General features: G+C 45.1%; 1 protein-coding gene across 3 annotated transcripts in view; it reads right to left on the bottom strand.

Annotated features, from left to right (window-relative positions):
• The window catches only part of INKA1 (inka box actin regulator 1), a 347423-nt gene that overhangs the window by 87529 nt on the left and 243638 nt on the right, over positions 1 to 16256 (bottom strand). Inside the window, exon 3 of one of the 3 annotated variants that reach the window (XM_069644155.1) lies at positions 6511 to 6656. The gene's annotated coding sequence lies outside the window, so the exon portion shown is untranslated. Of the gene's footprint in view, positions 1 to 6510; positions 6657 to 16256 lie in introns of those variants that run through there. The other 2 variants (XR_011301981.1, XR_011301982.1) reach the window with 2 other exon arrangements.

Below are 16256 nucleotides of genomic sequence, written 5' to 3'. Positions count from 1 at the left end.
GTTGTATGCAGTGGAAAAATTGTCTCTGTTGAGAAAATGTATTGCTTCCAAAAAAGACTCAATGGACCTCATTATAAAATTTGCCGGTCCGGGAACTATGGTACCGGTAAGCATGCCAGTACCGTAGTTTCCGGACCGGCAAACTACGAGTTGTGCTCACGGGTGCCTTTCTGCCCGCCAGGTCTTACCTGGCAGGTAGAAAGGCACCCACGAGCACAGCATGTCGGAGGCACCGGCACCTTTATAAACGGTGCCAGTGAATCCGACCTCCCATTCCCATTCAGCCCTATGGGGCCGAATGGGAATGGGGAGCATCTTTTTTCCCTTGCCCAGGGAATGGGTGATTAACGGGTCCGGCACGGCCGTAATGACCCTGTAATTGGCCATTCCTGGGCACCGGAAAAATTATCATACCGGCGGCAGCCGTGCCTGTATTACAGGCACAGCTACCGCCAGTGTCATAATAAGCCCCGATGTATTCTAAACTTTGTGATGAAACTCCAGGTCAATTTATGATAAATCTTAAAAAGGATGCGGAATCCTTGCTATTGAACTTGCGCTCTTCACTTCAAATGTACTAAGATCAAAAAATGTGTTAGATCAAACGACTGGATGGAGAACTATGTTGTGATTTTGAACTCAAAGTTGTACTGTCAAACTGTAGCCTTCTGGAAATGGTATCCTAATCCTGAATCATACATTATTAAATATCATAGTAGATCTTTCAGGAATAGCACTATGCAATATCGTTTCAATGGTTCAAATACACCGGAGATATTGCATATACGTTATCCCAGTTTGGGAGAATACAAATATTGTAGACATTGCCAAGTGATCGGTGAGAAAGAGACTTTGATGCATTAATTGTTAGTATGGCCTAAGCTGACTTTGCAAAGCATCTTATACGTCTCTCAGTTTGTGAATAACATTTATTATGTAGACAGAACAACTTTGTTATAAAATTGAAAATTAGAGTGAACACTTTAAAAAAAAACATTTGTAATGGTGTTGAAAAAAAATTAACTTGCTTTTTATTTTTATTGAATATTGTATTTGTAATGAAATATAATGTTTATGTAAGTTTTTGTAATGAACAATTTTAACTGTTCATTTTCTATTCATCTCATTATAATATTTTGTTTTATGAATTTCAAATTTTGTAAAGGTTTATATAAACCAAAAACAATAAAAGGAAAGCTAAAAGTCTACCATGAAACTGTTTGAGGCTCACTCGAAGTGGTAGAATCTGTCACCTTGACCTATAAATGCACTCGCAACCTTACAAGACAGTCTGCCATGGATCAGTCTGTTGGCCCATGCCCCAAATTAACCGAATATGCGGGTGACACACCCCATTGCTCTGTGTGGTATTCGCTCCATGCTCCAGGTAAGGGAGTCTGCCATGGAACATCTTGTTACCCCATCTCCCTGAGAAGCAGAGCATATGGGTGATGAATTGCCACCTGGCAAGGACGTGACAGCCCTCTTTTGCTTTTATTAATTAATACAATTATGCAGGTAATTCCATCTATGAAAGGGTAATCTGCTGATCAGATTCCCCTTTCAGAAGCTACAGGCCAATAGAACAAGGTTTATCTAGGTCCGGCTGGATCAGTATCCTAATTTGCAGCGTCTGCTCTACCAGTGGCACAACAAAACAAAAGAGGTGATGCCTGAAAGGTTTAGAATGTATCTAAACCTCTGACATTGCTGTAGGCAACCCTCCAGAGCATTGTTCTTCGCCTGCCAAGCCATTACAAAAGGGGAAAGACCCTATACAAATCAGGCTTGGTCCCAACCCAAAAAGAGCAGTCCAGCCCGAACTGCTTGATCACATCCCTTCTGCATGAGACCACAAGCATCCCCAGACATGTTGTGGCCTTGTTGGGCCTCATCAGTGAGGAGTAGCTTGGGTTTCTATGCCCAGCAGGCACAGGGCCTGTGGGCATACCCGTCCCACTCGGGGGTACTGCATCAAAACAAAATAGGTGATGGCTGGAAGGTTTACCCGAGGCACAGAGCAGGTTCAGAGGTCACAGCTGCCCATTTGACAGCTGCAGTGGCAGCCTAGTCTCTGCAGCACATGGCTGCATTTAAGATATGCTCCTCTCAACCAAAACTATGATGATCACAAGTAGTCCATGATGGTGACAGGTTAAAATCTAAAATAAAGCTATGCCTGAGTTTAGGCATGGTACATGGTGCTACTTATAATCATTGCAGCCACATCCAATTTGATATCACACATGTGTCAGCTCCTGGGAGTCAGCTCAGCTGTGGAAGGTGATGTGTTTTCTGGCCAAATGACAGGACATGAACCGGAATGGCCGTGCCACTTCTTTGATCTCTCTGTGAGGTTATGCAACGTCCTCCACCGGATTATTTCTTGAAGTAAAATCTATAGAAAGTAAAGTGTTGTCATTTGTATTTTTCCCAACCAACTTGTGTGATATATTTGTGTAACAAGAAGTTTAATTGTGAGCCAAAAAGAAGGTGGTGTGTTTAGCTTACTGTGATTTCTATTACCTATCATCCAAAAAAATACAAATATATTTTCTGTACACCAGCCTGGTTCTTGGCTCATTGGTTGCTCAGGGAGAGGGATCCAAGGGGTGTTAGTTGAATTGGAAGTAGAGCTGAACAAAGAACTGACATTAAACAGTTTGTTATGTGACCCCTTGATCGGGTAGGGAAGGAACTCCCTATATTGAGGGTGGCCTCTCAATAAACTGTTACAAATTGGGGGCTTGTGGCCGGGGTTTGGCTGGCTATTTTTGACTCATGACAAGTGCATTGTGACAGACTATTCGTTTTAACGTAATTGCATTAAGAAGGAGGGGAAAGTCATCTTTTCCTTGTTAAAGGGCCACACGGACTTGACCCCTGAGTTCCAGGCAGGTGTATAGTTGAACAATTAAGCGGGAGCAGGGTGATTTTTGCCCCCGTGTAAAGGAAATTCAACAAAAATTGGAAAAGGCCATTTTTAAAATGAGTACAATTGAATTAGATGATGCCAGAAGACATTTCATTACTAAGCTGGTCATTCGTGGTGAGTAGACAGGTGAATGAAGAGAGCGGACAAGCTAAAATGATGCAAGATGTTACATCAGAAAGAATAGACATCTGGGGTGAAGGTGGGATATGGCACAAACATTAGAGGCATTTTATATGACCCAAAATACTCAAGAAGAACTGAGTCCAATGGCTCAGCTCACAGATGATCTGTACTTGCACTTGCAGTTGGTGGAAGAGCAAGTGCAGAAGAGTGAGACCTGTGCACGGGATCAGACTGAGATTCCAAATGAGGCGCAGAAAGAACTTAAACAGTTAAGACGATCAACCACAGAAGAGCCAGATTCTCATGGAACAACTCAAAGAGGAGTTAAAAACCCAGCAGCAAGAGAGTGCAGAGCGTGAAACACAGTTTCTTGCACTGCAAGATGAACATAAAGAGTGTGTGGAAAATTTGAGCACACTGCAACATAAGGTCAATGATCAGAATAGAGGGCTGTCAGATGACCTTATGGCCTTTCAATTACAAATAAAGGAGTAGAAAAATGAAAACAGTCAATTATAAAAGGGGTTGATTCGCAAAATGACTTTGATCAGATATATCAGAAGGTACATACTTTAAAACAACAGAAAATGTGACTGGTGAAGGAAAAAGACCTCTTGAATCAGGAGATTAGTGTCCTTGCACAGGAGGTGCATCAGTTGAAAATGGGTACAGAAAAGAGTCAGTCAGGTTCTCAGGAACTGACTGGAAATAGGCAAGAAAATGTAGATATCATAGAGCAAGTGAGGCAAGCGGAAGCTGACCTGTTACAGGCAGCGCAATGTAGAAAAGCGCAACAGAAAAAGATTGATACTTTGAATGTGCAGTCACAAAGCAGGCCGCACAAAGGAAAAGCCGGAATGAAATCAAGGAATTAAAGGATCAATTAAGGGCGCAGTGTAAAGTGCTCGACCCAAATCAGGCTCTGGTTTCAGATTTAAAAAGCCAGCTCTCTGAACCTCATCAGGAAATAAGGACAGAGAGAAGCAGGTGTGAGAGTTTGACAAATGAAAGTGAAAATTACAAACCGTCATTGAGGCACCCTGACCAATCAGGGTACAGGAAAGGGCCCTCTGATCCAGGGGTGATGTCCTCCCCATCAGAAACTTGATGCCAGTTAACCACAACTTCCAATGGGCTTACTGCGACTGACCTCATCCTTTCCACCTACAAAGCCGAAGGAAACATGAGGCATATAGACTTACCCAGGCCTAGCCAAAATGACCCAGCAGGCAAGTCCTTATCTGAGTTTGAGGAGTACTCACCTCTACCACACAGAAGGGAAAGTGGCCGGACCAGTGTGTCCTGGGAAGTTAGGACTAATCCTGTGAGTACTTCAGAACATGAAAACTCCCTTGATGAGAAAATGAGGCAGTTGGTTTTAGATGAAATGAGATTGCAGAGAGACCACCTAGTTCACTTAGCTGGAGAAGAATATTCTAAGCTTCAGCCCAGGAGGGGCATATTAAAAACCTCCTTACATTCTGGGGATAGGGTGAATTTCCCCAGACTATCTGGAAGACGGTAGACTGCACAGTTGAGTCTATTTCAGAAAGAGACTAAGGGCCTCATCACGAGTTTGGCCTGAACCCTTAAATGCAGTGGTGACGGTATTACTGCTGCATTTAAGGGATGGCCAAATCACGAGTTGGGTGTAAAATGGCATTTTTACCTCCAGCTTTTTGCTGGAGGTAAAAATTACCATTTCGGGGCCGGTTTTAGACATTTTCAGCACTATTACCACCAGCGCAATTACTGCCAGTTGCTCCCTATGCACCCAATGGGGAATGGGGATTTACTGCCCCACACCCCGCAACTCGTGATCTGGCGTAAATTGCCCAAGATCACACAGTCTCAGAGTTCGATATTAAGAAAATGACCACCTGGCTGGCAAATAACTCACACTTTCCTTGCACCATGGAGGATAAAGAAGGCATATTTTATGCACTGATAAGGGTGCAGGGTCAGTGTGAAGTATCAGCTCTGGTGGACACTGGATTCCAAGTCCCCCTCCTGTCCAAAAAGGCCTTTGACCAACTAAACTCAGGATGGGGGGAGGGTCAATACATTCCCCTCAGGCTACTTCCCGGACAACTCCAAAATTTCAACGGGAATGATATTTCCATCGAAGGGACTGCAGATCTGGATATAAAAAGTGGGTGACATCAACTGAAACATCCAGTGATAGTCGTGACTCCAAAGGGCACACCTTGTTTACTGGGGAACAATCTCCTGAGGAGGTTATCACCTCCGATCAACTATGTAAACAAGGTCCTCTGGACCCAGACTATCCAAATTAAAAATGAGTACGAATGTATGTAAGCATGAATGGTATCTGTCATTTAATTGATATGCTTTCTGAGAAAGTAGAATTCTATTTCAAGAATAACCAAGTCCCAGACATCACTGTCATCTCTGTAGGAGAACAAACCGGTGATGGGAACCCCTTTCCATTCTTTAAAATCAACCTTCCTACCAGTTTTAAGTGGCATTCCACACTGGAAGGGTAAACCCTAAAGTTTACACCAGTCCAAATTCAGTGTAAACCTTGAGCCCTGTGAAACCAAACAAGGAAGACCCGCTCAAAGTCTGATGGACATTCAGCAAAAGGGCAACCAGTTATTTTTCCCCATTCAGTTAAATGAGGGGGAGGAGCCAGTGCTCGCCAGAGTGTGCATGAATAATGGAAGGAGCTTCATCAGCGAAGGATTATTCGGGAAACTCCCAAAAGATCAGACCAGTCCCACATTTAAATTGATTGACAAATGGGAAGTAGTCTGAAAACTCCAAACTCCAAGCATCTCCTGCCTAGCAGGTGTATGCTAAAAATGTCCATTGGCAACAAAAGCATATAGCATAATTTTTGGGTCGTGAGTGATGTCCCTTCTGCTTTTGATCTGGGAATTCTAAGTGGCATTCTCAACCAATTCACTATCAATTTGGACCTAATCACTAATAAAGCCTGTACCTGAATGGGCTTTGACAACACTGAACAAGCATTCCGGTCAGCTCAATTGCTGCCTTATGCCCTTGAAGTTCAGGTATGAGAAGAGGTTACCATCAGAGGACAGGTGCGACGATTCACTATTCCTCTCAAAATTAACTGCTGACAGTACCTCAAACATCAGGATGCCTATATAAATTTAAATTCCCTTCTCCAGCAACAAGGTTTGTATTTAAATCTGACGCCTCTAGCAGACCTAGAACATGACACCATTTGAAAATTGGTGGATAACAGTGACCCTCGAAGTATAACTTTGGGCGCAGACACCTTTATTGGAATGTCGGTTGATGCCCAACACTATTCTATTGATTTAAGTAATGAAATCATGGGACCAATCCCAAACGACTGTTTCGACATCAGTGATGGTATTCCTCCAGAAATGTTGGGTGTGGAAGAGGTGACCTGCGACATCAGGAGGGAGGAGGTAGTGTTCAGAGTCAAGGACCATTACCTCAAATCCCTGGAATCTGCTGTCCAGGTAGGCACCATCAAAAGAGATCTCTCCACCCAACTGGAGGATACTGCTGAAATTGCCATGCCCAAGGTCTTTCCAGGTTTCAAGCAGATGGCCGAGGAAAGGACCAATCTTGCGGATGCCTGTGAAACAGAGGAGCAAAGACAAAAGCTGAAACATGTCTTCCTGGAATTCCAAGATATTTTTTTAATTGTTTTCATTATTCTTGTTTGATAAAAAGATCAACTATTAATAAAAGTTTCAAGCATAGAACATGTGATACAGTAATACAAAGTTTAAAATCCACAATACATGTTTATAAACAAATTTGTAAAAATTTATATATTTACAAAATATATAAATAATTTTAAATCAACAACATTCCTCAGCAATAATAAAACTGATCACCATTATAAAGCATGCTGAAAATCCTCTAAATTGAGTGGTCTAATAAAAGAGGTGATACCAATTACTAAAGTTGTGGAGTGGCACGCCAGACATGTTTGCCAAAGTGCATTTAATAAAAAATCTGCTGCCGAAGAAAGAAACTTGCCCAGATACTTGTTGCGAAGTGCATTTAGCCCCAGACAGCTCATTACACAGTGTTTCATGGTTTCCACAGTTGCTACACACTTGCAAAACCTGCACCCTCGCAAGTTTGCTGGGATCTCCTTATATCTTATCATAATTAGTCTTGTGTTGAGCAAGTTCCAACTAAAGCGAATAAAGGTGGCGCAAGTCAGTTTATCGGGATAAATGATAAGAAAGGGTGCTAATAGCCCCCTCCTTTTATAATCTTCCCTAAGGTAGACTAAAGATGGATAGGAGTGAAATTGGTCCATAGTCTCCATACAGTCGTGGCGATAAAATGAGGCTTTAACCACGCTAGGGTCATCTACCAATACCTCTAAGGAGCAATCAATCTTTTCCAGTACTAAAGTGCAAAGTGCCTTAATGATATGATATGATATATGATATGATATTTTATTTATATTGCGCTCGTACACAGGTGTTTCAGAGCGCGACCAGGCAGAGGGAGGGGAACAGGGGAGAAGCAAAAACAACGATCTTACTAGGCCCAGTGACATTGAGAATGCGCAAGTGCATGGGGAAGGGAAAAAGGGGGAAAGTGCATGGGGAAGTGAAAAAGGGGGAAAGTGCAGAGCATAGGAGAGAAACAAAATAAATAGTAAGTACATAAATAATCAAATTGAGTGTTAGCAGTGGTAGTGCCGCCTGTAAGAGGCTAAGGTGCTAGGTTAGTCAGATAGGGAGTATCTGATAAGTGCAGAAGAAGAGTGGGTGGGGAACTGTATGGCTACAGACACAGTCCCCAGTGCAAGGGCTGGCCCAGAGGCAGTGCAGGAGGATGGCAGGGTGAGCAGGTACCTTGGCCCGAAGGGCAGAAGGTGGACAGGTGCAGAGTGACGAGGGAAAAGGCAGATCAGCAGGGGAGAAGCGGGGCTAAGGCAGAAGCGAAGAGGAAGGTCTTGAGGAGCTTCCGGAACCGTAGATAGTTCTCCTCAAGTTTCAAGGTGGCAGGGCGGCAGTTCCAAAGGGAGGCCCCGGCCGAAGACAGAGATCTACCTCCAGCTTGTTTCTTTGAAAAACAACTGACCCTGAGGGAGTTAGAGGTAGAGGAGCGAAGGGCTCGAGAGGGGAGGTATTTATGGAGGGATTAAGAACCCTCATTCTCGGGCAACACTGTGAGATACAGAACTTTAAAATCAACCTATAGTGAATTCTCGGCCGGTATCAACATTTTTCTTAGGAGAGATAACATTCACCACTCGTCATGAGATTTAAGAGAAACTATGCACAAAATCATAATGGATTGCAGCTACAGGGAAGCTAATTGGTATGCTTAATATTCATTTCCAAATGTTCCCCTCAATCACAAACAGGTGTTCCAAGATAGCAAACGGATGTGTTTCAGTGCCATACAGAATCTTGAGAATCACCTTAGCTTCATAATATGTTATAACTGGTTTGAGGGAGAACATACCAAACTTTATGTCGATAATTTTGGTTTGAGATATCAACTTCTCCATTACTTGATTCAACAAAATTACAATAATTTTAGTGAAGGTTCTTGCAAATACTGGGAAGCCTAAATAAACCAGGGAATCAACACATGGAATAATGGATTTGCCTATCGCCCACTTGAGAGTACATTTATTTTTGCCATTGGAAAATCAAATTATTTTAGATTTGGAAGGACTGACTATCAAAGAATGATGGCCCATCAATTTGGCAAATGAGGAAATGAAGCGCTGCAGGCCAATTTTACGAGCATCGAACAGAAAGAAATTGTCTGCATAAATGAGCCATTGGAAAGAGTGTCAAGGAGTTCCCCCCTTCTCACCTGAGTTCGATCTGTGCTGGATTTCTTGATCGATGCCTTCTTGCGGACGGATCGAGTCTTGAATAAGGCTGCACGAGTCTCTTCCGACTCCAGCGTGCGTTCAAAGTTACGGGATGCAAAGATCCAGGAATTCGGGAAATTTACAGAGTGCGCTACTAGCACATGAGTCCAGGAATCAAGAAAGGAAGGAAAGGGACTAGGAATGGATTGGCTGGAAAGAAGCAAGGAAAACAATACCGCGAGCTACAGAACACACATCTGGTCGCTACTTCGCAATAGCATTGAGACGCACGGAGCCGCTGGAGGCGTGGTCTATTAATAGAACACGCTACGTCCAAGGTGTAGACGAGGAAGGTGTTTCACAGTGGACGGCCATGTTGGGAGTACAAGGGAGTGTAAGCCCCGTTGAGACAAGGACCAGGAAGTCCAAAAGGGGCATGTTCTGTAGTTCATGATAGCACGCCTCCTCCGAAGACCCATTCCTCCGGGTTTGCCCGGGTGTATAAGGTGAAATCTTCTGAGCAGTCGAGGGGCCTTGAGATTAGAAAGTGGTTCCCAGGTTCTTTCACTAGGAGGATATCCTTTCCATTCAACCAGGTATTGAAGCTGACCCTGTTTATACCTGAGTCACATATTCGGGATACTTCATATTCCAATTGGTTGTCCACCAGCAGAGGAGGAGGTTGGCAGGATTTCCGGGAGGATTGGGTGTAGGGTTTTAATAAGGATGTGTGAAATACTGGGTGAATTTTCTTCCAGGAGTCTGGTAGTCTGATCCGGTATGAAACTGGATTGATAATTTCCTTGATGGGAAATGGACCATAGTACCAAGGGACCAATTGTTTGGCCGTAGATGTCAGGGTAGTAATTTCGAGGACAACCAGACTTGATCACCAATTGCATAAGAAGGACCTGGTCTTCTTTTGGAATCCGCATACCTCTTAGTCTGTGTTCTGGCCCTCTCTAAGTTTTCTTTGGCCTCCTGGTGTACATTGATGAGGGTTTCTATCCAGGAGTCAACAGTAGGTACTGGTGTAGGATGAGGGAGAACAGAGGGTAGAACCGATGGATGGAAACCTTGGCTACAATAAAAGGGACTGGTCTTAAGTGCTGAATGTTCGGAATTGTTGTAGGCGAATTCAGCCACGGGTATCAGGAGCAACCAGTCATCCTGAACCTTGGTGGTGAAACATTGAAGATACTGCTCCAGGATCTGATTAGCACGTTCTGTGGCCCGTTGGTTTGGGGATGATAACCAGATGAGAGGGCGTGTTGGATTCCCAAAATGCGACAGAGATGTTTACAGAATTGAGAGACGTATTGAGGTCCTCGATCAGATATGATCTTGGAAGGAAGTCCATGTAAACGGAATATGTGTTCCAGGAAGATTACAGCAAGCTCGGATGAGGATGGTAGCTTACACAGGGGTGTAAAATGAGCCATATGAGTGAACAAGTCTATGGTAACCATGATGGTCGTGTATCCTCGGGAAGGTGGTAATTCCACAATGAAGTCTGTAGCAATGAATTCCCATGGCCTTGTTGGCAGTGTAGGTTGCAGTAGAAGACCCGCCGGTCTCTTGTTATCATGTTTATTTTTACTGCAGATAGTACAAGCTTTGATGTACTGCTGTACGTTGGTCTTCATTCCAGGCCACCAAAACTGTCTTTGCATGAGACAGAGGGTGTTGGTTATGCCACGATGTCCGGAGTGAAGGGTATCATGACAGAGGTGTATTATTCTTTGTTGTAATTTCTGTGTAGGAATGACCAGTGCATTGTCCTTGAATAAATATCCTTCCTAACTCTTAGGTTCCATGGATTCTTCCTTGAAGTATCCTTCCAGAGGTCAGAGGATTGGGTTTGCACTCGAATTTCTTCCAGGAGGTTGACTGCTTGAGCTACAAAGATCGTGTGGGGAAACATCTTAGGATAGGCCCTGTCTTCAGTAGTTATATAGTCAGGACGTCGAGATAAAGCATCAGCAATCAGGTTTTGTGATCCGGGAACATGAGTGATTTGGTATTGGTACTGGGCAAAGAAGTCGGCCCAACGTGCCTGATGACTGTTCCTGCACTCCAACGACTGTAGAATTTGAAGATTCCGATGGTCCGAGCGGACCTGAACTGGATATCTAGCACCCAGAAGTAGATGTCGCCATTCAGTGAAGGCTTGGTGGATGGCTAACAGTTCCTTTTCCAGGACGGAGTAATTTGTCTCACTGGGAGTCAGGGTTCGCGAGAGGTAAGCAATGGGGTGTTCCAGTTTATCCTCAAGTTCCTGCTTCAAGACCGCTCCTATGCCGTAGTTAGAGGCATCCGTTTCCACTAGGAATGGCCGATTTATGTCGGGTTGGGCCAAGATGGGGGCTTGCGTGAACTCTGTCTTTAAACGTTGGAATGCCTTATCTTGCGGTGTAGACCACATAAAGGGGGTGTCTTTCTTCAAGAGGACAACGATCGGCTGAATGATCTCAGAAAAGGTAGAAATTAACTTGCGGTAGAAGTTGGCAAGCCCCAGGAAGGATTGTACTTGTTTCACGTACATGGGAGCGGGCCATGCCAGTATGGCCTTTACCTTTGAATGGTCCATACCAATTCCTTCTGGTCTAAGGTTGAATCCTAGGTAGTGAACAGAAGTAACGTGAAACAAGCATTTTTCGGGTTTGGCTAAAAGTTTGTGTTCACGGAGTCATTGTAATACTGCCTTTACATGTTCTTCATGCTTTAGGGGATCCTTGGAAAAGATCAATATGTCATCCAGACAGACAATGACGAAGAGGAATAACATGTCAGAAAACACCCTATCCATAAAACGTTGAAAAACTGCGGGGCATTAGCTAGTCCAAAGGGCATGACTAGATATTCACAGTGACCAAAGGGTGTTCTAAAGGCTGTTTTCCATTTGTCTCCTTCCCGGACACGGATCAAATGATAGGCACCCCGGAGATCCAACTTCGTGAATATTACAGCGCCTCTCACAGTTTCCAGGATATCCGAGATCAGGGGCAGTGGGTACCGATCCTTGAGGGTGCATTGATTTAAGCCACAATAGTCGAGGCAAGGTCTGAGTTCCTTGGTGTCTTTCTTGGGAACAAAGAACAACGAAGCACCCACTGGTGATTTTGAGGGTCTTATGGTGCAGTTTTCAAGGTTGGTATCTAGGTATTCTCGGAGGGCCTTTTTCTCTGGTTCGGAAAGGGTGAACATTCTGCCGAAGGGAATCACTGCTGAGGGATCTGTATCTATGGCACATTCTTCAGGTCTGTGAGGCGGTAAGGCCTGGACTATGGCAGTTGAAAATACATCAGCATATCCTTGATAGGCCTCTGGGACTTGTATGATATTGGAAACCATGAGTGGTGTTTGCTGATCTCTTAGTGGTTCTTTAGGGGGTGTCGAGGAGGGATCCAGGAATAGACAGTGGGATATACAAAACTCTGAGCCTAGGAATAGTGATCCTGCTGTCCAATTGATATACGGATTGTGCTTCTGTAACCAGGGCATACCCAATACCATGGGGTAATGAGCTGACTTAATGATGTTGAATGTAATCCGCTCTTGGTGATGATTTATGGAAAGCTGGATTTCTTTTGTCTGCAGGCTTATGGGTCCTGAAGTGAGGGGTCTTCCGTCGATTGCTTCCATCGGCTGCATGGTTCTTCGTGTCTCGTACGGAATATGATGACTAACAACCCAGTCTTGATCAATGAAAATTCACATAGCTCCGCAGTCTACCAAGGCCAGAATGGGATAGGTTTTATTCTTGGAGGGCGACAGGAAGGCCTGTAGTATCACCAAATTGTTTTGTCCAGGAGAGTTCAAGAATGGAATTGATGTGGAGCAAACATCTCGTTCCCGAAGCTCTGCTCCATCTAGGATCGGGAGCTGACGTTTCCCGAACGCCGAGGAGGGGCTAGAGGACACTCCCTAACCAAGTGTTTGTCTGAGGCACAATACATGCACAACCTCGTATGAATCCTTCTCATCCTTTCTTGCGGGGATATAGGTCCACGGAAGGCTCGTATCTGCATGGGTTCTGGTTCAGAGACGGAGCCTGAGTTTGTGTCTGTCTTGGTGGTACTCTCAAAGCACAGCTTCGGAGGATTACCTCTGGATTTCTTCTTCTCTGCCTTCCTTTCCTGGATACGGAAATCTATTTGCATGGCAAGGTCCATTAGTGCCTGGAATGAGTTTGGGCGAGCCACTCTGGCCAACTCATCCTTAATCTCCTCATTCAGTCCTCTCCTGAAAAGGGTAAAACTCGCCTCAGGGGACCAATCAGCTTCCTTGACTAATTGCTTGAATCGGGTAACATAGGTGAGCATATCCTGGGATCCTTGCTGAACGTCTAACAGGCGTTCCTGGGCACTATAGACCTGCTCTGGACGGTCAAACATGGTCTTAAGGGCGTGTATGAAGCCATCATAGTCATCTAGGAGAGCATCGCCGGAATTAACGAGGGGCGTAGCCCAATTTAAGGCGTTTCCTGAAAGGTGGGAAATTATGCCCTGGGAGTTGAAAAGTAATAGGGCTTAAAAGTAAAGTGGACCAAACATGAATCCAGGAATCCGTGAAGGGTTTTTGCCGACCCATCGTATTTGTCCACTATGCCGCCCAGCAACACACTTTTGTGGCAGAATCACGGGACAGAACTAATTGTTTGAGAGCGGCGTTTTCCACCTTTAGATTCTGCACCTCGGTTGGTAGCTCTTGCATGCTACGCATCAGGTCCTGGACGGCCGCTTCCATGTCCATATCGAGTTCGGTCGGGTGGCGTCTCAAACTGTCAAGGAGTTCCCGCCTTCTCACCCGAGTTCGATCTTTGTTGGATTTCTTGATCGATGCCTTCTTGCGGACAAATCGAGTCTTGAATAAGGCTGCACGAGTCTCTTCCGACTCCAGCGTGCGTTCAAAGTTCCGGGATGCAAAGATCCAGGAATCCGGGAAATTTACAGAGTGCGCTACTAGCACACAAGTCCAGGAATCAAGAAAGGAAGGAAAGGGACTAGGAATGGGTTGGCTGGAAAGAAGCAAGGAAAGCAATACTGCGAGCTACGGAGCACACGTCTGGTCGCTACTTCGCAATAGCATTGAGACGCACAGAGCCACGGTCTATTAATAGAACACGCTACGTCGAAGGTGTAAAGCGAGGAAGGTGTTTCACTGTGGACGGCCATGTTGGGAGTACAAGGGAGTATAAGCCCCGTTGAGACAAGGACCAGGAAGTACAAAAGGGGCGTGTTCTGTAGTTCATGACAGAGAGCTGAGACAATGTCAAGGTTATCAGAGAGACACCCTGAAAGGCCTCCATGATATCCGCCAAATATAAATCAAATATGCATGGAGCAACATCACAGCCTTGTCTCACCCCCTATATGTTGCAATCGACCCTGACAGGGATCCCATATTGTTTAAACAAACTTGGATTGCAGTTCTTGCATGAAGGGCCATGAGCAGACCTAACAGGCCCCCTGGGATACCCCAACTAGCTAACTTTTTCTATAATAGCCCACGATCCAGTGAGTCAAAGGCAGCGGTTAGGTCGAGAGAGGCTCCACAGATAGCTTCATACTTGTCACTCCATACAAGATGCTGAACAGTATTAATGACCAGACCATTTAGCAAGGTCCCCATCTGTCACCTGAAGCTAGTTTGCCATTTTGAAAGTCGCCCTGACTCCACGGCCCATGCTTCCAGGTGGTGTAGTACAATTGAAGCAAAGATCTTACTGTCCGTATCGAGGCACGCTATTGGATGATAGCAAGCTGAATTGGTTCTATTGCCTCGTCTAAAAATGGGCACTATATAAGCATTAGACCATGAGGGTGGGAAGACTCCGGAAGCCAGGATGGTAGCAAACAAAACTGAAAGTGTCCTTGCCCAAGCAACCTGTCATGCATGCTGGACGCTACGCTCGTAGAACAGCTAGACCGTTCTACTCCAAATGGAGGTTATTCGATACGTTACCGGGAAAACGACGTTTGCACCTTTCACGTCGCTAACTTCACGTGACTTTTGCTTCGTCACGTGAACTACGGTATTACGTATTTAAGCAGCGTAGAAGCTTCACTCGCTGCTTCTGATCGTCTCTATTGGCATTGTGTAGCTGAACCTCTGATCTGCATCCTGGCATATTTCTACAGCTACTTTTGGGCCTTCGATAGCGTGTGTTCCGCCACACGCTGATTCCTGGAGCTATCCCTTCGCGTGATATTCACACGCGTTCTCTGTCTTCAAGCGTGGCTGGTCCGGACTGCGGGAATCCTGCCCGCGTGTAATTCCACACGCTCACGCTGTCTCTAAACGCGTCTGTTCCAGACTGCGGGAACACCGCCCGCGTGTTATTCCACACGCGCTCTCTGTCTTCAAGCGCGCCTGGCTAAGGCTGCGTAAATCCTGCCCGCGTGTAAAATCCACACGCGCTCTTTGTCTTCAAGTGCGGCTGGCCAAGGCTGCGTGAATCCTGCCCGCGTGTAAAATCCACACGCGCTCTTTGTCTTCAAGTGCGGCTGGCCAAGGCTGCGTGAATCCTGCCCGCGTGTAAATCCACACGCGCTCTTTGTCTTCAAGTGCGGCTGGCCAAGGCTGCGTGAATCCTGCCCGCGTGTAAAATCCACACGCGCTCTTTGTCTTCAAGTGCGGTTGGCCAAGGCTGCGTGAATCCTGCCCGCGTGTAAAAACCACACGCGCTCTCTGTCTTCATACGCGGCTGGCCCAGACTGCGCGAATCCTGCCCGCGTGTAAAATCCACACGCGCACGTTGTCTTCAAACGTTATTTTCTTCGCGGCTGTTTATAACCGCATGTACTTCTAACTCCTGCATCTGTGGAATTAACAGAAGGATTGATCCCTATAGTGGGAAGGAAGCCTTTCAAGGATTATTGGAAGGTGACATTGAACTGAACTTTGGACGCTATCCTGTGGTGAATTCAACCCCTATCTAGCGTGAGCCTCGTTCCGTTCGGGATAAGTCTCCCTTACTAATTTTCCCTTCCTTGTCGTTTGTTCTTCATTCAAATCCATCAAGAGACTTCTGGATTATTCTACCCAAATCTAAAGGTCAGTGTGAACATTCCTGTTATTATCTAATTCAACATACTCAGATTGGAGCAGTTATTCATGATACTTTAATTTGTCCTAGGCTGGATTACTATACCTTACCCACGCCCTTTCCAGTGATCCATCGCTCTGCCTGTTTTATCAGCCAGAGGGTTGTATCATTTGGAAGGTCTTTTATTGACTTCACGACTATCAAATCGTGTGAACAGGGATCCGGAAGACCCTACCTCCTGTATCCTTTTGAGTATTGTATCCTTTTCAGTTAATACTTTGGTACATTCTGACAGAATCAGAAGCCATGGAGGGTACGGATCCTTT

This window comes from Ambystoma mexicanum, chromosome 2p (genome assembly GCF_040938575.1).
Source record: "Ambystoma mexicanum isolate Mex_15411 chromosome 2p, UKY_AmexF1_1, whole genome shotgun sequence".
NCBI classification, from domain to species: domain Eukaryota; kingdom Metazoa; phylum Chordata; class Amphibia; order Caudata; family Ambystomatidae; genus Ambystoma; species Ambystoma mexicanum.
Note: the sequence above shows the minus strand (reverse complement) of the source record. Positions and strands in the feature narration are given on the sequence as shown.